At 41.4% G+C, this 24,042-nt stretch overlaps 1 non-coding gene across 1 annotated transcript; it reads left to right on the top strand.

Moving 5' to 3' along the window:
• The first annotated feature begins 14,852 nt into the window (after positions 1-14,852).
• trnas-gcu (transfer RNA serine (anticodon GCU)) lies at positions 14,853-14,934 on the top strand. The gene has a single exon. It is a non-coding gene; the product is annotated as a tRNA-Ser (tRNA).
• Positions 14,935-24,042: the final 9,108 nt, after the last annotated feature.

The following is a 24,042-nucleotide window of genomic DNA, read 5'->3' as shown; positions in this document are numbered from 1 at the left end:
AATGGACTAGAAATTAAGCAATATTTTACAATAACAATAGAATAAATGAATAATAGTCTTAAATAAAGAGGAATCTCATGACAATTCTTTGAAAGACAAATTGGCAAAACTGCATGATCATTGTGCTTTAATTTTAAAAATGCATCCGTCATTCAATGTGAATATTCAGCCGAAGACAAGTTCCCTTCCTTTCAACAATGTACAACTTCCACAATTTCAAAATGAACAGTCATCGATAAAGGCAGGAACAAGCAGATGTGAATTCTATTTTCTTCACATAAACGTGCGATTAATTTAAGTAAGTTTCATATCTGTAAAAAGGAAACTCGTATTGTGGTTCGAAATACAATAAACGTTTGAATGAAGTGAAATATAATCAAATCAATTCAACCGTGTTTTCTCAGTTAAAATACAGTTCAATATTCAAAGTAGTCGAGTAATTGTACACTGCAATATATTTACATTAATTCAGTGCTGAGACATAATTCCACATTTATACCCCTTACAGTGAAGCAAACTTTTGCCAGGAGTCTGAGCGATAGGGGATGTTTTTAATGAGTACTTCGCTTCAGTATTCACGAGTGAGTGGGACCTTGTTCCTTGTGAGGACAACGTGAAAAAGGCTGATATGGTCGAACTGGTCGATGTTAAGATAGAGACTGTGCTGAAAATATTTAAAAATCATGGGGATAGATAAGTCCCCTGGGCCAGAAAGGATATAACTTAGGTTGTTATGAGAAGGGAGGCAAGGGAATACTGTGTTTTGGCAATGATCTTTGCATCCTCACTGTTCACTGAAGTCATACCAGATGATTGGAGGGTGGCAAACGTTATTCCCTTATTCAAGAAAGGCATTTAAGATTATCCTGGGAATCATCGATGAGTCAGTCTTACATCAGTTGTGGGCAAATTATTGGAGAGGATTCTGAGAGACAGGATTTATGATTATTTGGAAAAGCATAGATTGATTTGAGATGGTCAGCATGGCTTTGTGAGCGGCAGGTTATGCCTCACAATCCTCATTGAATTATTTGAAGTTGTGGCAAACACATTGGTGCGGACTGTGTAGTGGATGTGGTGTATAAGGATTGTAGCAAGGTGTTTGATAATGTTCCCCATGGTAGGCTCATTTTGAAAGTAATGAGGCATGGGATATAGGGAAACATGCCTGCTTAGATAATAAATTGGCTGACCCCATAGAAGACAGGGTGTGATTAAATAGATAGTTTTCAGCTTGGAGCTCGGTGACGAATGGTGTTCTGAAGGGATTAGTTCTGGTAGCTCTGCTCTTTGTGATTTTTACACATGACATGGTTGAGGAAGTGGAAGGGTGAGTTAGGAAGTTTGCCAATGACACGAGGGTTGGTGGAGTTGTGGAGAGTGTGGAGGGCTTTTGTAGGTTGCTAGAGGACATTGACATAATGCAGAGCTGGGCTGAGAAGTGGCAGATGGAGTTCAACCTGGGAAAATGTGAAGTTATTCATTTTGGAATTTCAAATTTGAATGCATATTTTCAGATTAAATGCAGGATTCTTGACAATGTGGAGCAACAGAGGGATCGTGGGGTGCACGTCCACACATCCCTCATAGCTGACATCCAAGGTGATATGGTTATTAAGACGGTGCGTAGTGTGTTAGCTTTCATTAGCAGGGACATTGAGTTTAAGAGCCATGAGGTTATGCTGCACCTCAATGGATCCCTGATGAGACTACACTTGGAATATTGTGTTGTGTCCTGTTCACCTCATTAGACATAGGATACAGAAGCTTTAGAGAAGGTGCAGATGAGATTTATCAAGATGATGCCTGGACTGGAAGGCATGTCTTCTGAATAAAGGTTGACGGAGCTGGGGCTTTGGTCATTGCAGTGAAAGAGGATGATAGTTTACTTGATAGTTTTGTGTAAGATGATGAGAGGCATAGATAGAGTGGATAATGAAAGACTTTTCCCCACAAAGTGGCATAATTTTAAGATGCATGTGGGAAGTTTTGGGGAGATGTCAGAGATAGTTTCTTTATAGATAGTGGTGAGTGTGTGGAATGCACTGCCAGTGTGGTAGTAGATTCAGATCCATCAGGGACATCTAAGCATCTCTTGGAGAGGCACATGGATGATAGTAAATGAAGGGCATGTTGGTTAGTTTGATTTTAGAGTACGATAAAAGGTCGGAACAACATCGTGGCCAAAGGGCCTGTACTGTGCTGTACTGTTCTATATTCTATGGATTGAAATGAACAATTATTATATATTAGCAACATATAGATTTTCAAAATTCTATTAGCATACTTACCAATAATGATAAATTTCATCTTGCTATTTGACTGTGCTATCTGCAAAAATGAACAGGAATTGTGGCAGGGAAAATTAATTAGGTTTTTCTAAATTTATAAGGCTGGGATTACACAGATCATTCAAATAAGCAAAAGTCATATTTTTAACAGTGCGCGTTGCATCAGAAATAATGGATTCTTTTGTAGGTGTGTTGATTGCAAATAATATGGATTTTTATATTACTGTATAAGAAGTAGGAAAGATTGGATTAAATTCAGATATAAACTTCACTGTAGTTGTTAGCAAGACTAAACTAAAGCATACTATAATTAGTGTCATGCAAATGCCTTAACAATTACTGTTAGAATCCTGAAAAAAGGATATTATGCCATTTTTCAAACAGTCAATAAATTAAATTGTGAACCTCAGTATACTTGTTACCCAAACCAATTATTATGCTATTATTGTAATGGTAATGACTTGATAACTAATGCTAAAACCTAAACAGATAAATTGGTTCAATACTTTGTCAGCATGTTGCTCTGAAATTGATTGGATATTTATTAAGATCGGTAAACTGAGGGACAAAATATAATAGCTCACTTGATAGAATTGAAGGAAAAAATGAGACAGTGTTTATTGAACAGAATTGTTTTTATTTAAAAATGCAGTTGATGCAAGAATAATATATTTTCCTCCATTGGTTTTCTTGTAGAGACATATTTTTTTTTAATTGTCCTGATTCAAGGTTGAGACAGTTGTGTTAGAGTCTGCAAAGGGATGAGTGAGAGAGAATGAAATTCTAAAAAAAAGCAGAAAGGAAAGGAACTGGCTAACAGAGGAGCTCCAACTGTAGTGTTTCACCCTGCTAGCATCGTATTGCGTGAGCTGGAATGCAGTCTAGTCAATCAACAAGCTGACACAGTCATACACACAGAATCATAGCTTACAATGTCCTAGACACCATCGTCACCATCCTTGTATAATCTGTCCCACAGGCAGGACATGGATGCAACTGAAATGCTGGAACATGCAGGGTAATGGACTAAGATCTGCAGAATGTGATCAATGTGATTTATTTGACATTTCTCCAGAATATTAAACTCCAGTCCAATTTGAAAAGTTAATAGCGTAATCAGACTTGAACTACAAATGGCAGAAAACAAATGATCACAAAGTTACAGCACACTTGGCCAATCCTGGGTATGTGTTGGCTGTAATAGAACTCGAGGTAAAAACAATGACTGCAGATGCTGGAAACCAGATTCTGGATTAGTGGTGCTGGAAGAGTGCGAGCAGCAGCAGAGTTTAAAGGAAACCAAAAGGCTACAGCTAAGGTGAGACGGTTTGTTTTTAAATTACTTACCGGTAGCGGACAGCAATGTTTTTTTTCCTTCTCTTCACAGAAAGAGCGGGTGCAGCAAGGGGAAGTGACGAAGACCAGAGGGGCTGCCGGGACCCGGAAGCAGGTATAACGTAAGCTTACCTGGGTAGGTTTTTCCCCTATAAAAGCGTGCAGGAGAATAAAATTATTTCGTTACGACTTCCCTCTGATATCTTCATGCTGATGATCCTGATCAAATATTGCATCTCTAAATGAAGATCAATTTTCTCCTTCCTATTTTCCCCAGTAGTTATCTTGACACTGATCTGATACTCACTGATCTCCAGTTACCTGGTCTACCTCCACCCCATCCTGTAAAGGCTCCAGTCCTCTAGCACCTCCCATGTGACAGGATCCTACTGACATTTGACTCAGTGCCTTTCCTCCCTTGTCTCCAACAGCAGCCTGTGAAACAACTCGTCCAGACCTGGGGACTTGTCCAATTTTATACCAGCCCAAACCATCAATCCCTGCTCGCATCTTATATCAATCTGTTTAAGAACTTCCCAGTCCATCTTGTTGAACTAAGTATCTGTCTCCTCATTCTCCCAAGTAAAACAGATGGGAAGCTCTCATGTCACAATCTATCAATGTTTTCCAGCTTCGCACACAGATTGCCCTCTTGATTTCTAATGGGCTGTGATTGTTCCCTGGTTATTCTGTTCTGCTTGATGTTCTTGTGGAATATCTTGAAATCCTCGCTAATCATGCTCACACTTTTCAATGTCCCTATGTTCGCCACTCCCCTCTGAGTGATATTTTGAAAGTTTCATTTAGATCACCTCTCATTCTCTGAAACTCTACAGCATACAGGCGGAGTTCCCTCATTGCCATCCGAGGGATTAATCTGGAAAATGTCCATTCAGTATATGAGATCAGTATGATTTACTTGGATCAGGAAATCAAAGCTGTACTCAATACTCCAGGTACAGATGAACCAACATTCTGTGTCACTGGTGCAGAACATTTTTACTCCTAGTCGGTGCAAGTTACTTCAGAAGCTGGAATCTGTAGTGAAACCAACACATGCTGGAGATCACAGTGAATCAGATATCATCCATGGAGAGAGAGAGCACAGAGCTTTTTATCGTCTATATTCTGATTCCCTTCAAACAAAGGGAAACTTAACTTTTACCTTCCCCCATTTGCATATGTTCATCTCAATACAATTTTCTTTATTGTTTTAGGGATAACTTACTATTTGAATTCTTTAACAATCCTCCTGATATCCAACTAGACCACATCTACTGGTTGACCATTGTTTATATCGGCAAGAGACATCTTCAAGCAAAAATTTGGTAAATGTTGCCGTCCCTTTCAGAAAACTAGCATAATTCTCTAGACTATGTTATAACTTTCCAAGTGTCCAATATGACATTCTTTATAATAAATTCCGACAGATTCCCCACTGTTAACAATAAGTTAGCTGGTCTGTAGTTCATTCTCCCTCTTCTTCACTTTGTAAATCCTTAGAATGCATTTATAACTTTCCAAATTGAATACGGAAAAATATAATGATTCCCATTGCAATTATTATCTCTATTTCTACTTTCTCTGAAATTCTGGTATGAAGTACATTTGGTCCGTCAGACTTATCAATAGAGTTATGTTTTCAAATGCTACTCGTCACTGATTTTAGTCTTTAGTTACACAAGTCCCATGGTCACTTGGTATTTCTGGGAGATATTCTGGACCCTCCTCCATGAACACAGATATAAAATAACTGTTTAGTTTCCCTATCATTTTTCTGTTCTCGCAATAAATTATTCTGTCCACATATTCACTGTTCCACATTTGACCTTGTTTTTTATTTTCCTTTCAAATATTCATAGAGGTGTTTCGTCAGTCTTTTTGTTTCTGGTTAGTTTGTACTGCTGTTCTCTTTATACTTTACTTATCAGTTTATCAGTCCTCTTTTGTTGTGCCCAAAAGTTCAATGAATGCACAATGTATGACCCTTTTCTAAGGCACTTTCTTCGATCTAATATAATTTTTAACTTCTTTTGTTCACCATCGTTGAGTCACCTTTGACTTTTGCGAATTATGCCTTGGAGGGATATATGTATATTACAGACCTTATAGTGCTTCTGTAAATAACATTTAGTCATTTTAATGTACTTTCCAAATTCACTAAAGCCAACTTTATTCTTGTATCTTAATGGCTTGCACGACTCAGGTATATGCCCGTAATATAAGACATCATGTAAAATTCAATATATTAATGTCACTATTCTCCCAACGATCCTAAGAGCAAAGTATTCGATTTGCTTTTCTGATCACACAATACCAATTCCAAAATTTCCTGATCTACAGCCCAGTACTCAACATACTACTAAAGCAACCCGGCTCATACACACTCAACATTAACATTCACTTGGGTAAACATTGGTAGATGTAACTTGAAGCTGCCCATTATTACCGCAGTACCAACAAATATGTATGTCTAACTTCCTGTTTTATAACATAGCCACCATTTGTATTGCAGCTTTCAATTTGATACGTAACTCTCATGAATGTTTGCTTCTCCTTGCTGTTTCTAAGATCACCTCAACAGATTCTGTGGAATCTGAGTGACGTGGGCTCTGGCGAGGTTAATGGTAGATTCAGGCGAGATGTTCGGCGAGGCATATCTCAACATGGATATTATCTCACCACATCTAACCCGTTCTTCTCAAGCGGCATTGTAAGATTTTCTCCAGATCACCTGTTATAGTGGTGTAGTAGAGAAGGACAATGATCTTTCAGCAATGCTGTGTATTCCCCAGAGACCTGAGACTGCTCTAACCTGGGTGGGAACCTTATAGCAGGCTGGTAAAGTGCTACTGCTGCTGTACAGGATCTTCTTGAGATCACATCTGGAGTCGTGTGTACAGATGTAATCTCCTCACTGAGGAAAGGATATTGTACATAACTCAAAGATTGTTCCCTCAACTGACTTCTGCAACAAAGGTGTTAATCATCGAATCTCTCCAGTGTGGAAGCAGACCATTTGACCCATCGACAACACACTGATACTCCGAAGATCATCCCATGTAATCCTCACCACCCACCCCACCCAATCTTTATAACCTGGCATTTTCCATGACTGATGCGCCTAGCTTCCACATCCTCGGATATTATGGGTAATTTAGCTTGGCTAATCCACCTAACCTGCATATCTTGGGACTGTGGGAGGAAACTGGAGACTGAAATTGAACTAGGATCGCTGGTGCAGTGAGACAGCAGTTCTAACCACTGAGCTACCCAGTGTGGACAACAAAACTTGCCTGCATATTTCAGCCCTTGAAAAGTAGCATTTTTGAGCATGGAGATTCCATAAGTCCCCAAAACTGTGACTGAACGACAGGAGGAGAACATTGAGATCTTGAACGGCTTGGTCAGGAACAGAAGCAGGACATGCAAGTCCATTGAGACTATAATGTATGAACACCAGGAGGACATTCCGCCCAGCGAGTGTGTGAAGCAGGAACAGAATGAGTCCAATCAGCCACACATGCCTCTTACACAGCAATTGGAACAGATCTTTTACAGCCTTGTGCCTGTTACACAGGAATTGTGCAACGGAACATAATGGTTATAGAAAGGGAAGAACTTCGAATAACCAGCTTCACTCGGGAATGATAAGTGGTGAGAAACTTATTGGGATTGAAGATTGTTAGGATGCGTTACGACAGAGTTAATAACAGGAGATTTCCAAAGTCAAGCCACAATCCTGCACAGTCAACATATTATGGGTAATTTAGGAAGGATAAATCATGTTTGAATGATTTCACTAACTTTCTTTAAAAAAAACGTAACACGCAAGGTGGATAATGGGGGTTCTACAGATGTATTATATCTGGACTTCCAGACATCAGTGCGTAACGTGTCGCAAAAGATTATTATGCAAGGCAAAAACACTTGGGATTAGGAACAATTTATTTGCTAGGGGAGAGGATTAGCTAACTAGTAAAAGTCATGACATGGAGCCGTTTGATTTGGACTCGGTTGGACAATGTCAAAAATGAAATGAATCCCATTAGAGTCCAATGGGTTTATTTGTAAACACAAGGTTTCATTGTGCTGCTCCTTCATCAGGTGTAAGCGACAGGAAAATCTTAAACACAGATGATATAAGGAAAAGATCAAAAGGTTATACAACTCATGCACATGAATTGTTCATACACCTAAGATGGCTCTTAAATACTTAATCAGTTAGAATGGAGGTGCGAGTTTGATTGGTTAATATAAAAATTGCCGAATTTATTTCAAGTCACTGCCTTGAGATACCTTCAGATATTATCAATGTAAATGAAGTAACACGTGCGGTCGGACAATGTATTCTAAGCTTGACGCCTTGTTTGGACTCTGTCTGTGTCTTGACCTGGAGTTAGACTGGTTTTATTTACAAAGTACGATTTGTAAAATAACACATTGACTGAATATCTACAAATTGTATGTTTTGGAATAAAATAAAATGTATCTGCAAATACAAATGGGAAAATGTAAATTCAACCCACAGATTTATATGTGCATTCGTGTGTGTGCGTGTGCATATGTGTGAGAGAGGGGCGTGTCTGTGTGAAGGGAAGAGAGAGACATTGTCTGTATGTCAGAGACAGTGAGGTGGAGTATGGGTGTGAGTGCGGGAGGGAGAGAGAGTGGTTGTGTGTGCATGTGTGTGTGACAGAATGGAGTACGTGTGTGAAATGTGAGAGAGGGTGAGTGTGAGTGTGTGCGAGGGGCAGAAAGGGAGAATGTGCATCAATGTATGTTATAGGTAGAGTGAGAGGGTGTGCTTGTCCAGGCTAAGACACAAACAGATATGGCTGATCCCTTTCCCCACGCACACTCTCTCCATGGTTTTCAGAGCTTCCCCTCTCTGCAGCCTCTGCTCCATTTGTTGTTCATGTTACAGAGCCAGATGCTGTTACTACAGTCCCATGCTATGTCCCGAGCTGGGACACTAAATCCTCCGGTCTCCTGAAATGTCTGAAGCAGCTTACAGCACAACTTCCAGCAAACAATCCCCAGTACCTCCACTAACAGGAGGAAGTCAGAGTCGCCTCAGCTACAAGATAGATGCCTTGTCCTTTACAATTATACTCAAGGACCTTCCTTGCGTTACTGACCGTACCATCAACTGAGAGGGACAAACAGAGGCATTCCATGGGAAGGCGCATACCAAGATTCAAACACGTGAATCAAAGCTCCTGGAACACCCTTGTCCATAGGGTATCACATGGGACACATTGAGAAGTGAGGAACAGCCTGACACACACTATTTCAATGTTTCTGAGCTTCACCATGCCGATACACGAGGGAATCAAAAGCCAATGCCAGGGAAAGACGCGGAAAAAAAAACAAATAATTAATTAACAGATAACTTGGTGAAAATATGTTTAAGGAGATGGAGGGATTGTATCAACTGGATAAGTGAGACAACGGTGGGCCCAATCACAAGAATGCAAACATTGAATAAATACATTGCTAGATCAGCTGAATTGGTCTATTGTCTCCAATTCTAAATCTGCTTCACAGAACCAGCCCAGACACCTTAAATTGGGGTAAGGTAACGGCCAAGATGGAGAGCTGTGCAGACCGTGCTAGTGGATTACTCCATAAACCGGACTATCTGCACAGCATGGGGAGCATTGCAAACCTCTGCCAGGATATTGCAACCTCCACCACCACCCTATATCTGGACATTTGAGTCAATTTTGTATCCAAATGGCTAGTTTTCCATGTATTTCATATGAACCAACCTTGTTAAACAGATGACCATGCACAATGTTGTTCAACACCTTACTGATGTCCATCTCGCCAATGTGCAACTCTCTACCTCAGTTAATCTTTTTAGTCACTTCTTCAAAAACATTCAGTCAAGTCAGTGAGACACAACATTGCTTGCACATTTCCATGTTGACTACCCCTAATCCGTCGTTACCTTTCAAAGTGCGTGAAAATCCTATGCCTCATTATCCCCTCCAACAACTTACCCACCACTGCCGTTATACTCACTGCTTTTCCTTATTACCTTTCTTAAATTCCTTAAGTTATGGCACCACGTTAGCCAACCTCCAGTCTTCCGGCACTATACCTGTGGCTATGGATGATAGCACAAGGCCCAGCAATCACTTTCTTAGCTTCTCACAGAGATCTAGCGTACATCTAATAAAAGTCAGAACAGTTTCCTTCCTTTGCATATTTTGAGACCTCCAGCAGCTCCTCTGTGATACAGACACTTTCGAAGATGTCATTACTTATTTCCCAAATTATTTAGCTTCCATATCCTCCTCCACAGTAAATATTGATACAAAATATTCGTTCAGTACCTCCCCCATTTCCTGTGGTTCTGCATATGGGCAGGCTTGCTGATGTTGAAGGATGCCCTATTCTTTCCACAGTTACTGTTTTGTCCTTGACGTATTTGAAGAAACCAAAGCTATCACATGTCCCCTTTTTTACGCGTGCAATTTCCCTCTTAAGTATACTATTGTTGCCTTCAGACTCTTCTATTGAATCACTTTAAATCAGGAATGAAGAGGCAAATGCTGACCATTCCAGTTTCGAAAAAATCCATCTGGTTCACTGATACCCTTTAAGGAAGCAAACTGCCATGCTTACCTGGTGTGGTTTACATGTGACTCCAAACCCACAGCAATGTGGTTGACTGTTAACTGCTCTCTAGGCAATTAGGGATGTGTAATAGATGTTTGCCTAGCCAGGGACGCCCTAATCCCATGAATGCATTAAGAAAAAACCCCTCAATTCCTGCTGTCTATAACTGACATATTCTTCCTTCTTATCCGTGACCAGAACCTCAATTTCTCCAATTCTCCAGCATTCCTTACACGTACCAGCCTTACCCTTCAACCTAAGCGGGACATACTGTCTCTTTACTCCTGACAACACATTTTTGAAGGCTTCTCACTTCACAACTGACCAATTTCTCTGCGAATATATATCCCAACCGACGTTAACATTTTCATTGAGTAGGACAGAGGGATTGTCTGCATGAGGCTGAGCTAAATGATGCTATCTTATCAAACTCACCTCATTAACTATCCACCCCACCCATGGAGTCCCTCTTATTTAATGCCAGCCCGACTCTACATTCATCATGGCTGGAGGTTCTCACCATCGCCCAGATGCCCCCGATACTCCGCGACTCCTGGCATTGGTGCCATCTTTAAAAGGCCAATGGTCACATGGTTGTGCTTTCTCAAGTTGGAGCTGCCCTCCATAGTTTATCCTGAACATGGCAGATACGTGGAAATTATACCACAGTTTGTCGACTGGGGCCCGCAGATCCTGGTAGATTGGCTAGTACAGAGAGGGAAATTCTCTTTCCAAAAGGCGGGCCACACCACCAGACCCACCAATCATGGTCTGAGCTCAGAGCAGTATCTGCGGTCTGAAGAAATGTCCAGCAATACAGGACAAGCATCAATTACCTTCCCCACTCTGTCAGGATAAGATCACCGTATTTTCTATACTCCCTCACAGTCACTGTTTATCTGTTATAACACCTACCCCGGAACAAAACCTATGCCCCAACACTCTCACTGCTGCTTGCAGCACCTTCCGTTTCTCTCTTTTACCCCTCTACTATATCTCCTTCATTAATAGCACTGCATGGATACAACACTCTTGAACAACTCCCTTTGGACAAGTCACCATCTCACCCACCAATCCCCCCCCACTTTCACCAGCACTGACAGTAGTATAACCCACTCACACCTTCACTGAATCCTTCCCCGTCTCCTATTCCAGAAGAAACAGCTCGGAATAGAATAGAAAGTGCGAATCTGGGTAGTGGAGTGGTCGATATCCACCTCCCCCCGCCCCCTATATTTGTGTGTCTGTATTTTTCTCTGTGAGTGTCTGCGTGTGGTTGCAGGTCTGGCAGTCTCTGTGGTACTTAAAATGACATAATCTCTCTCTTATCTGGCCACCACACCCTACTTCAGTGATAGTGGCAGAGGGCGATAACCTTCGATGATTCAGTCTGAGTGGGAGATAAGGCAGCAGCTCACAGCACTATTCAAACTGACAGCACCATCAACACACACACCTTCCCGCCCGCTACACCTCCGCCCCCCCCCCCCCCCCCACACACACACACACACAAAATGCTGGTAGATGGAGAGTTGCAAATATACTTGGGGTCGTCCGAATGGAAATGCTCACCTCGGAGTGAACCATTTTGTCAGGAGATGACATCAATTGATTTCTGTTTCTGTGATTTGCAATGCTTAAAAATTACGTGGAAACGTATTGAAAATTCCCAAAAAAGGCCTGGTAGTGTTGATAATGACGCAGGGACAATATCGCTTAGTATCAGACAAAACTGCTCTGTGTTTCCAAAGATATTATTTGAAAAAAATCAAACGAACGTGTAATTTAAGAGATTCACAGCAAAGGATTTGCTATCGACTCAGAACCAAAAACTGTGACACTGATGCAGTGGCGTGGGGAGGCCAGCAGAGGGATGAATCCAATCATAAAACTGAGTGGTTCGCACACCCTCTCTCAGGATTAGAGATGTTGGCCTTACAAACCTTCCGAACATTCCGTGGAAGAATAAAGGGAGTGATAGATAATTTTCGTCTCCATGGAGACGATGTTCATGAACTGGATAGATACAATTTACCTTATTGGAGTTTATATATACAGAAGTCATATTTAAAAAGCAGAGTTCATAGTGTAACTGTAAAATCTTTAGGTCACCCTCAGTGTGAGCATTGTGTGTAATCCTTGCCCTCATTCTCCACCAAAAACATGTAAAGAAGTTAAAAAGGGCACAGACGCTGTTCCCTGGATAGCAAGATATTAGAAAGCCAAGTGGCGTTGTTTACTGAGACATAAAAATATCAGATAGGATACAAAAGGTTTAATCGGGATGATAGAAAGAATGAAGGAGTTTATACACGAGATTTGGAAATCCTGGAGCAGAAACACGCAAGTTTATATGTAAACAAATGAGATTTTCACATAACGCGAGGTTTGAATGACTAAATCAGGGAAATTCCCTCTTTCGAGTGTAACAATAACTTTAGTTAGAGCTTCAAAACCATTAGTGAATGATTAAGAAAGGTTTGGATGAGAGTTTCTTCCACTCAATAAAATTATTTAAATCGTGAATGAATTTACAGAAATAAAGCGTAGAAGCTGATTTCACAGTGATTTAAAAGATACACGAGCAAACATACAAGGATGGAATTTACCATTGAGAGAAAGTCAGTGGGGTTGCGTAACAATTTCGAATTTGGTTGACTTCAGACACAAAGACATTTCATGAATACGTACAACTGAATGAGATTGAATATAAAATGTTCATGGGTTGGTAAGGTGTGACGTATTATTCAAGGTGAAACTCTGTAAATGGAGCAGATGTCCTAATATAACTGCAGACAGAGGTTACATCCTAATGAATAGGAACTGAACCGTCACTTGGAGATGCAACACCTACTTTAAAGCTTTGACCACATTCACATGATGTTATGTATATTTCGTACATTCTTAACTCCACCCAAGAAATCCACCATGAAGACTCTGTCCTTTTGTATTGTTAAACCTCTATACTTCTCTGCAGCACGCCATTGAAGATAAAATATGCTCAGACCAAAATTCAATTCAATACAATATTCAAACGGTCATATGTAATTTATTTTTTATTATTGCAATAACCTTTGTGAGTTTGCAACAAACTGCATAACATGAAACCAGATCAACATCTATTTTCCCGGAATTTAACGCAGTGCACATGGGAAACGTTATCCATCTGCTGAAAATTCACCTTCGGCTCTTTCTCCACGCATGTCTCTACACTTTTTAAATACTTGCAGTATGTTTGTTGATCAAGGAGTCATTATCCAGAAAAGGTCGATTCTCAATCCACAAACACGGGTATCTTCCCATAAACTTGGCTTTGCTCAATATCACCTTTTATCCGTACGGCTCAACACAGACGACAAATTGAAGCTGCTCCATGTGATGCTCAAACGTAAAACTTCGGCACAGCACAGCCCACTATACTGGAACAGAGATACCGTGCACTGGTCACCTGCAGCACAGGAGCAACACATTAATGCTTACCTCCACAATCCTGGTTTTACCTTAACGTTTGGGAAACCGAATTTCTCTGATTCCATGGCTAGTAACGGGGATTGTACGATCATCTTCACCAGTAGTTCTGGCCCCGAGTGAGGAAAGTGGTGAGCTACTCATTGCAAAGATGGGTAGATTGTTGAAATATACAATTTCGACATTTGCCTTCACTATGAGCACTTCATTTCGTTTTTCATCTGTAGAAATCTTAAAATCTTCATCTTGAACAGACGCAATGACAGATTTCCATTGGATCTCTGGCATCAAATTCCAAAGTGTAAACTCCCTCTGAATTCTTCCACCGCAGTCCGCTGTGTGGGAAGTGTTCCTGTTGTGGGAAATACACTTCCCCGTGTGTCAACTGCTGGTCCCAGCATGCGCTCTCGCACTGCACTCATTTTCCATCTGACACTTGCTCACTGTTTTGCTGTGATCATACAGTGACTTGGTGTCGCACGGCCCAGGAAACTGATGCAGATCAAGGTTTTTGCATTGTTGAGTTCAATTGTCAGTTTAGCCTTATTTAGGATTTTGAAATTGTCTGTCCTAGACACAAGTGCGTGTCAAACATATCTGAGTGGAAGAAAGGTGTTCCGAATAATGACATTGAGCACTATGCACTCTACTCCAGTCTGGCAAACAATTCCTCACAGGCAATTTAATAAACAATAGACAATAGGTGCAGGAACAGGCCATTCTGCCCTTCGAGCCAGCACCACCATTCAATATGATCATGACTGATCATCCTCAATCAGTATCCTGTTCCTGCCTTATCCACATAACCCTTGATTCCACTATCCTTAAGAGCTCTATCCAACTCTTTCTTGAAAGAACACCTCCTACTGTCTCGGGTTCTTCATTCCATTGACTTCAAATCTTCACAGAATTCAACAGACCTTGTTACATAGTCATTTCTTCATTTTTGTTCAGACCACTGTGAGCAGAGTGTCACAGTGCGAATGCGCTTGCCCCACAACCCAGATGACAGACAATAGTCTTGGAACCGTACTGTGCTATTTATGATTTCACCAAAACAAGGGAGAAATGTCTGCTGCTCTGCATAATTTATGCAATTCACTTATTCATAAGGATATAGGCGTATGTGACGAGGTGGCCGAGAGGTTAAGGCGATGGACTGCTAATCCATTGTGTTCTGCACGCGTGGGTTCGAGTCCCACTCTCGTCGGTCCTGTCAGTGGTTTTCAATGTTGCTATTTTTGGATGATCACAACTGTCTTACTGAAATTGGAACTGCAATATCAGTTTGTATGCATCGACGCTATTATAAAATCTCAAAGAATAATTTGGTCCTGTTGCCTAAACTGCATTGAAATGTAGATTGCATTGGGATATTGAAAAGGAACGAGACTTTCTTTTACAAGTCAAGCTGCTGTGACCTTTTATCGTACGAAAGAGATCCAGGAAAGCCAAATAACAAGAGATGTGAAGGGCATGTTTATGCAGTGGGATTCTTAATGATTATTTTGTCAAATGAAATCTGGAGCAGGTTGAGTAGAAGTGGTTCATCTTGGTGAGAAGAGCACAAAATAATGGAGATATTTCAAAAGGAGCAGGGCGTGGGTGTAGGGCCATCGAGAACTAGCTGTAAATGTACAGTAGAGAATTGCCGATGTGGGTGCTGTGCATGGGCACGGAAAGACTTACACATTGGTCTCGCCCTCGCCCCTTGCTCTCGCCATTGATGAATGCTGGACATAAGGCCTAAATACAAGATGTGGGAAGCGAGTCCCTCTCGTTCTGCACACACTGGAAGCATCACATTGAACTATGAAAAACTGGAGAAGTCAGCATGTTAACTGTAGGGGCTGAACCTAAACTGTGGATCAATAACCACAGATTCATGCAGCATAAACATGAAAAATGATTTAAAGTGTCTTTATACGCATGTCATTAACAGACGTTTCGCTCTAATACCCTTGTGGTTGAAAGAATAAGGCAACACATTTCAGATGGATGACAACGTAACCAATTTTGTTTTGAAATTGAGATCTATTTGATCATTTTACACAGTGAACAAGTTTATTTTAAATAATGTAAACCACATTCCCTTACCTGGAATAAAAGTGTGATTTCACTACAAACATTGTCCTTGCTAAGTCGCAATTACTCAACATGAAAAATAGGATATATTTTTTATTGAGAATACATCAATTAGCACCATTATCTAACTTCGGATTGACTGCAATATGCATATGCTAAATAAGGTTTAAGAAAGAATGACTTTTGGAAATAATGATTCGATGGTGCCTAAAATTAATATCAGGTTCTCATGATGTGGATATACCACCAATGGCTCCAGTGGTGGAAATGCTTAGTGGGCAGTATTTCCATGATGGTATAGAGGTGTGTGATCTGCCAGGAATGGGAGCTCCCACTTCATCTGGAGCAGCGTCTGTTGACATGGACCAGGGAGCATTGTGACATCAGACTGGGAGTTCCAACCACACGTGGAGCAACTTTTATTGACATTGCGCAGCAGGGAGTATTGGAACATTAGACTGAGATCCAGCCTCACCTGGAGCAGCCTCTATTGACATGAAGCAGCAGGAAGCATTGAAACATCATACTGCGATTTCTAACCTCATTTGGAGCAGCTTCAGTTGACATGGAGCAGGGAGCTTTGCAAGATCCGTCTGGGAGCTCCACTCTCACCAGGAGCAGCTTTTAATGTCATGTAGCAGCAGGAAGCATTGGGACATCAGAGTGATAGATCCAACCTCAACTGGACCGCTTCTATTGACATGGAGCAGGGAGCATTGGGACATCAAACTGGGATCTCCAACTTCAATTAGAGCAGCTTCTATTGAATGGAGCAGCAAGAAGCATTGAAACGTCAGGTTGGGAGCTCCAACCGCACTTGGAGCAGTTGGTATTTACATGGAAGAGGAGGGAGGATTGGGACATTAGACTGGGGAAAGGATCTTCAACTATTTTAATCTGAAGTAAAATATGATTCAACGACTCAGATGTTAATTGATTTATGATGAATCTTTCCCGGGGAAATAATTGATTCTTTAGATATTAAAGACAAGTCCTGCAAATATTCAACTCATCAAAACGCATTGGTACAGAGAGAAACGGGAGTGATGTTTCATGTTTTTGTCTTTTCTTTTCTGGCCGACTCTGCACTGGTTTACATCACCGGAAGGACGTTTTCAGTCATTTCATGTTGTTCAGTTTCCTGCAAATACGGACAGGTCATTAACGTAATCTAAAACTGAAAATTAACGGGAATATGCGATGTTATGATTAGGCTGGAGTTTACCTCAAGTTATGATGAAAAAGCAGCAAAGTAAGTTGCAATTTCCTTGATAAGCAGTGGCCTCATTGATTGGTTGATCAGATTGTGAATGGTCATTTTTTGAGGACAATTTGAAGAGAATCAATGATGGTGATTATCTTTGTTCTTTGTTCACCTTGTGACGTTACTGTTATTGCTCATGTCCTTCTTAACACCACAGCTCTTTAGCGTGTAAAATCTCGGCTGTGCATCTGGCCAGTGGTATAACCATTCGTATAGCTGGCTACGGATCAGGCAGTTGTAAGTTCGACTTTTACTTGGCACAAGCGCATTGTGGAGATTCATCATACATACAAACTATTCATTTTTGTTCCGCTGAGGTGGATAATATTTGAAATTTTCATCTCCACGAACGAAAATTCTTTCACTGTCTTCGATGATTTAAACATTACCAAGAACAATCAGAGTTAAAATCACACAGCACCAGATTGTATCGAACAGACGTATTTGGAAGCATCAGTGTTCCATACACTGCTTCTTCATCAGGTATTTGTCAACTGTTGGAATCTAAAATGGCTTTGTGTGATTTTTAAATTTGGCCGCCCCAGTCCAACACCAACACCTCCAAGTCATGGGTATCATCGACACCACGAACGGTTTGTTAAAGTACAGATGATCTTCCAAAAGATCGCGCATATTGACAAACATGCCAAGTTTCTGCAGAAAAACACCCACCTGGTGAAGGAGCGGCTCTCTGAAAGCTAATGCTTCCAAATACACCTGGTGGACTATGCCCTGATATTGTGTAATTTTTAACTTTGTCTACTCAACTCAAACACTGGCACTTCCATATCATAGACAACATCAGTCATTGTTGTGGTTCTGTTCTCTGAGCTGGAAGTTTTTGTTGCAAACGTTTAGTCCCCTGGCTAGGCGACATCATCAGTGCTTGGGAGCCTCCTGCGAAGCGTTTCTTTGATGTTTCCTCCGGTGTTTATAGTGGTCTGTCCCTGCCGCTTCCGGTTGTCAGTTTCAGCTGTCCGCTGCAGTGGTTGGTATATTGGGTCCAGGTCGATGTGTTTGTTGATGGAGTTTGTGGATGAATGCCATGCCTCAAGGAATTCCCTGGCTGTTCTCTGTCTGGCTTGCCCCACGATAGTAGTGTTGTCCCAGTCGAATTCATGTTGCTTGTTGTCTGCGTGTGTGGATACTAAGGATAGCTGGTCGTGTCGTTTCGTGGCTAGTTGATGTTCATGAATGAGGATTGCTAGCTGTCTTCCTGTTTGTCCTATATAGTGTTTAGTGCAGTGCTTGCATGGTATTTTGTACACTACATTCGTCTTGCTCATGTTGGGTATCGGGTCCTTCGTTCTGGTGAGTGGTTGTCTGAGCGTGGCTGTTGGTTTGTGTGCCGTTATGAGTCCTAGGGGTCTCAGTAGTCTGGCAGTCAGTTCCGAGATGCTCCTGATGTATGTTAGTGTGGCTAGTCCTTTTGGTTGTGGTATGTATGTCCGCGTTCCGTGGTCTTTCTCTTAGGCATCTGCTGATGAAGTTGCGCGGGTATCCGTTTTTGGTGAATACCTTGTGTAGGTGCTCCTCTTCTTCTTTTTGCAGTTCTGGTGCATTGCAGTGTGTTGTGGCCCTTTTGAATAGTGTCCTGATGCAGCTTCATTTGTGTGTGTTGGGGTGGTTACTTTCGTAGTTTAGGACTTGGTCTGTGTGTGTGGCTTTCCTGTATACTCTTGTAGTGAATTCTCCGTCTGGTGTTCTCTGTACCATCACGTCTCGGAATGGGAGTTGGCTATCCTTTTTTTCTTCTCTCGTGAATCGGATTCCTGTGAGTGTGGCATTAATGTGCCGCTGTGTTTTTTCAGGAACAGGAAGACAAATGGGATGAGGGACGGACGAGAGAGTTAGGGAGAGTGCGAGGGAAAGACATCTTCAAGAACTTTTGGGTTAAAATCCTGATACATGAAACGCAGAAATATCAGAGAACTAAATTCGATAGAAAACAACTCATCACCTTGGAGAATATTATGTGAAAACGATTAATTTCTTACCGTGTTTCACCAAAATGCCTTTGAGAAAACTAACCGCCATGATGTGGATTCAAGCCGAATTCGCTGCAATCACAATGCAGAATACGAACTATTGAACGGTTACAGCATTCCACAGACAACGCTTGAAAACTGCAACCAGTATGGTAGTGGAGTAAATGTCAGGAAGAATTTATAATATCAAGACTTAGCGACAGGCATGTGGGAACACAGAATGTACCGAATCTTTAACCTTAGCGTCCCCAGAGACTGTAGAGATTCCATGAATGAGAGTATTGAAGAATGGGATTAATGAGACTCTCCAAACTCTTGGGACAGTGCAGGATATTGTTGAAATGTATGCTTCAATAGCATTATAGTTTAACATCGGCTACTTCATCACTTTGCCCACACAAGGCAGTACCAACTGCTGCATGCAATCACACATACTCCCAGGTCTGGACCCGGAATCAGAGAAACTGGGTGAAGCATAGACGAAGATCCAATCGGAAATTGGGATGGAATGACGAGAGAGAGGCGCATGTATTTCCGAGGTTGGGACAGCTCCTGGTCAAAAGCGGGGCGGAAGGAAATACTTTCCCCCATTTATAATATTATGACCATGAACAGTACATGTTGCTGAGAATGCCGTTTGGCGCATCTCAAGCGTGTGGAGACTTTACCTTTGGGGTGGCAAGGTTCGAAATTTCATTTTCCTGTTTGGATCAGTGTTTTTGACATTGACAGTAGGATATGCTTTTGTCGCATCAGCTCAGAATCAGCTTCTTGTTCCCAGTAAATACTGCAACCTGGAGAAGGTGGTGCTGTGGTTTTATAATAAACTCGTCATCCGTGGGAACTCACACACGGAACTGGTAATGTTAAAGTTCGACGAATAAAACCTGGAATGAAAGCCTGACCTCAGGAACAGAGAACATGCCTTTAATTTCCTGCAATCCATTCATGCATATCGCTTATGCAGGGGATGCCACCATCTTCACCCAATCCGGCCTACTTGTGACTCCAGGACCTGAACAGCATAGCTGACCCCTCATCCGAAAATGACGACCGTGTGGGAAAGCAGGCCATTCGGCCCTTCCCGTCGACACCATCCCTTCGAAGCGCATCTTATCAGACCCACACTCCATACCAATTCCTTTCCCCTTCATTTTCCATGGCTGATCCCAGTAACCTGTACACCTTCAGACTGTGGGAGGAAACTCACACAAGCAAAGAGAGAATGTGAAAAATGCACACAGTCACATGAGATTGGGATCGAATCCATGCAGCGAGACAGCAGCGAATCACGAAGAACAACAAATGCTGTCCTGAGCAGCGACATCCACACCCTGTGGGTATATCGGGAAGAATAAAAACACGTTCACAACATGGACAACGGGACTTGTGTCTGCGTGGACATGAGTTGAACCTATCATTCTTCCTGGGTAGATACAAGGACACCGATATCACAGATAAACCAGCGCAATGCGGGATTCAATTATCTGCTGAAGTGGAAACTTATCTACTCAGTCAAACTGGGGACAGACTATTCAACATTCCCGTGTGTGGGAAGGGCTCAATGAGCAGAAGAACCTCCAAAGTAACCAGCAAGATTACATATTCCAGAAGGAGATCAATTAAACTGTCAACGCTGTTGTTCATCCCAACCAGCTGCCAGTTTAATAGTGTCAAAGTCATAGACTCACACAGCATGAAAACAGGCCTTTCACTCCTACCAACTCATACTGCACATAATGCCAAACTAAATGAGTCGCATCTGACGGCTCTTGTAACTGCTGAGGGTTAATAATGCCCTTGTGATATTATTACTGCATTGTTAATATGAATGTCCAGATATAATTCTATGGACACGGGTTCAAACCCTGGCATGGCAGATGCTGGAATTTTATTTAAATAAATACCTAGAGTCTAATGATGATGTTGAATCAGTTGTTATGGATCTGATTCACTAATTCCTGATAGGGAAGGAAACTGCCATACCTATCTGGTCTGGCTGGTATGTGACTCCAGAACCATAATATCGTAGTTTATTCTGAACTTTCCTCTGGGCAATAAATAATGTACTAGTCATGAATGAATAGCTTTTGTTAATCCCACTGAAAGTTTCCAATTCATTTATCGATCCAAATATCCTGTAACTACTGTAAATGTACTTTCATTCATCACTGCCTCAGGAAGTGAATTGCACACATAAATCATTCTCTGTTAAACAAAAAGCCTCTCATGTCTTATTTTAAATCCCTCTTTTCATTTTAAATATTTGCCCTCTCGTCTTGAAGTGCCCCTCCTTGAAGAAATGATAGTTACAGTTAACTCTAGCTGAACTCTCAAAAATTTATAAATGTCTATCAGGTCGCCTTTCAAATTCCAGTGTTTGAGTGAAAATATTCTCAGCCTATCCAGCCTTTCGTTATAACACAAACCTTCCCCACTAGCCATACACTGGTATCCCTGTTCTAAACCTACTCCAGCTGAATATTTTCCTTGCTATTACTGGGCGACAAGAACTGGACACAATATTCCAGAACAGGCATCACCCAATGTCCTATTCAACTTCAACATAACATACCAACTCCTACTCTCAAAGGACTGAGCAACGAAGGCAAGATGACAACTTTTTTAACCATTCTGTCTATATATGAAGCAAACTAAAAAGAATTATGTACTTGCATTCCTGGCCTTCGTGTCCCACAACACGATTCAATGCCCGATCATTAATTGTATAAGGTAAAAACAGTGACTGCAGATGCTGGAAACCAGATTCTGGATCAATGGTGCTGGAAGAGCACAGCAATTCAGGCAGCATCCGAGGTATAAGCCCTACTCTTATTTGATGTAGCAAAATGCAATACCTTCCATTTATCCAGATTGAACTCTATGTGACATTTTTCTGCCCAAAGACGCATTGGATTAAGAGCCTTCTGGAATCTTAGATCACCTTCTTTACAGTCTCCAATTCGGCTGTCCTCTGCAAGCTTATGAACCATGGCTTCTACGAGTTCTATTGTTTTCTCATATAGGTCAACGATTTTTAATTATTTGTCGTGGCCATCATTTAGCAGTTTGCAAATCATGTAACAATTAGTCATGTAGTTAACCATGAGGAAGAATGCCATAGACTGCAGGGAGATTGGGAACAATTGGCAAGAAAATGTGCTGAAAGGAATTCAATCCAGTTAAGTGGGTGATAATGAATTTGGGGAGGAACAATGATAAAAGTGTGACTGTTAACAGTAATAAAAGAGAAATTCGAGTAGGCATTCACGAATGTTTGAAGATGATTGGGCAAGGGATCAAGTCTCACGGAGTAAGAGATACTTTCTGTTCTTGACAGCAGGTGGGAACATAAGAGCAGGGAAATGATGCTGGAACTTTAGCAACTGCCTGTTCAGAGATGAGTCAGGGGACCGGCCAAAAGTCTGGTCATTATGTTAATCTTTTTTTTTCCGGAAGAATGATAAAATAGAAGATGGAGGGCGGAAAGAGACCATTTGGCCCATCAAGTCTGGATCAGCACTAAATCAGATCTTCGCTGACAATGCTTCAAGGCAGGCTGGCACGTTCCTTGGTGGGAAACTTGCAGATTGAGGTCATTCGATGCATACGTCCATAAGACAATAGAGCAGAAATTAAGCCATTCAGCGCAGTGAGTCTGCTCTGCTTTCTGTCCTGCGAGCGCACCTTGCCTCCGACACCATAGGCTCTTATCTTATTCTGTGAAGGCAAATATCAAAGGCCTTCATGAAGTCCAGATACATAACATCCAATGGCTCTCCTTGGTCTACCTTCCTCGTTACTTCCTCAAAGCGGAATTCTTACAGATTTATCAAGCATGGCCTCCCCTTGTTGAAACCATGCTGACTTTGCCTTATTTTTACATACACTTCCAAGTATTCAGAAATTTCTTCCAACGCAATAGATTCCAGGACCTTACCCACAACCAAGTTTCGGTTGATTGGTCTGTAATTTGCAGCTTTTGTGTTGTTTCTTTTTAAAACGAAGTGTCACGTTTGTGATTTTTCAGCCCTTTAGCAGCCTTTCTGATTCTAGCGATTCCTGAAAGTTCTCCCCTAACGCATGCACGATTTATTCAGTTGTCTACCTGGCGGGTACTCCACCTGATCCAGATGATTTATCCACCTTCAGGCCCTTCAGTGCTTCTTGCACCTTCTCAGTGATGGCACGAGACTCACTTCTGTTCCCCCATTCTCTTGTATGTTTGGGTATAACTCATGTCTTCCACTGCGAAGACAGGCACAAAATATTTTTTTCAGTTCCTCAACCCATTGTCGACTTCTTCCTCTCTTTTGCGTTTATACAAAGAAAGAAACAACTGCAGTCTTCCTTTATATTCTTAGTTTTCTTATATTTAATCTTCTCCCACCTCATTTGTTTTGTTGTTGCCCTTTGTAGGTCTTTGTGAGTTTCCAATCCTCTAATTGCTCACTGCCCTTCGCCACATTATATATTTTCTCTTTTGCTTTTATGCTATTGATGACTTCCTAAGTCAGCCATTGTTGCCGCATTCTCCCTGCACCATTCCTCATTTTCCACACGATGTGTCTCTGATGTGTCTGCTGAGTTATGCTCAGACACACCTGCCATTGCATTTCCACTTTCCTGCTTTCTTGCTAGGCTCCTCACCTCACCAATTTCATCCAACTCCTCCCTCATGCCTCTGTAATTGTCTTTATTCAACTTTAAAACCATTAACTCTGATCGTATATTCTCCCTCTCAAATCATCACCGCCTCCTAAGGGTTCCTTTATCTTCAGCTTCCTTGTCACGTCTGCCTCGTTGCACAACTCTAAATCCAGTATTGCCTGTTCCCTACTTGGCTCCCCCACATGCTGCTCCAAAAATCCATCTCGACCACATTTCACATTTGAATTGAATTGAATTTATTGTCACGTGTTCTGAGGCACAGTGAAAAGCTTTGCCTTGCGATCAATACAAGAAGATCGCAGTGTTAAGT

The sequence above is a fragment of the Chiloscyllium plagiosum genome, unplaced genomic scaffold (genome assembly GCF_037043375.1).
Source record: "Chiloscyllium plagiosum isolate Xiang-an unplaced genomic scaffold, Cpla_swu_hap1 HiC_scaffold_47, whole genome shotgun sequence".
Lineage (NCBI taxonomy): Eukaryota > Metazoa > Chordata > Chondrichthyes > Orectolobiformes > Hemiscylliidae > Chiloscyllium > Chiloscyllium plagiosum.
The sequence above is the reverse complement of the archived record's forward strand: the minus strand, read 5'-3'. Positions and strand labels throughout refer to the sequence as shown.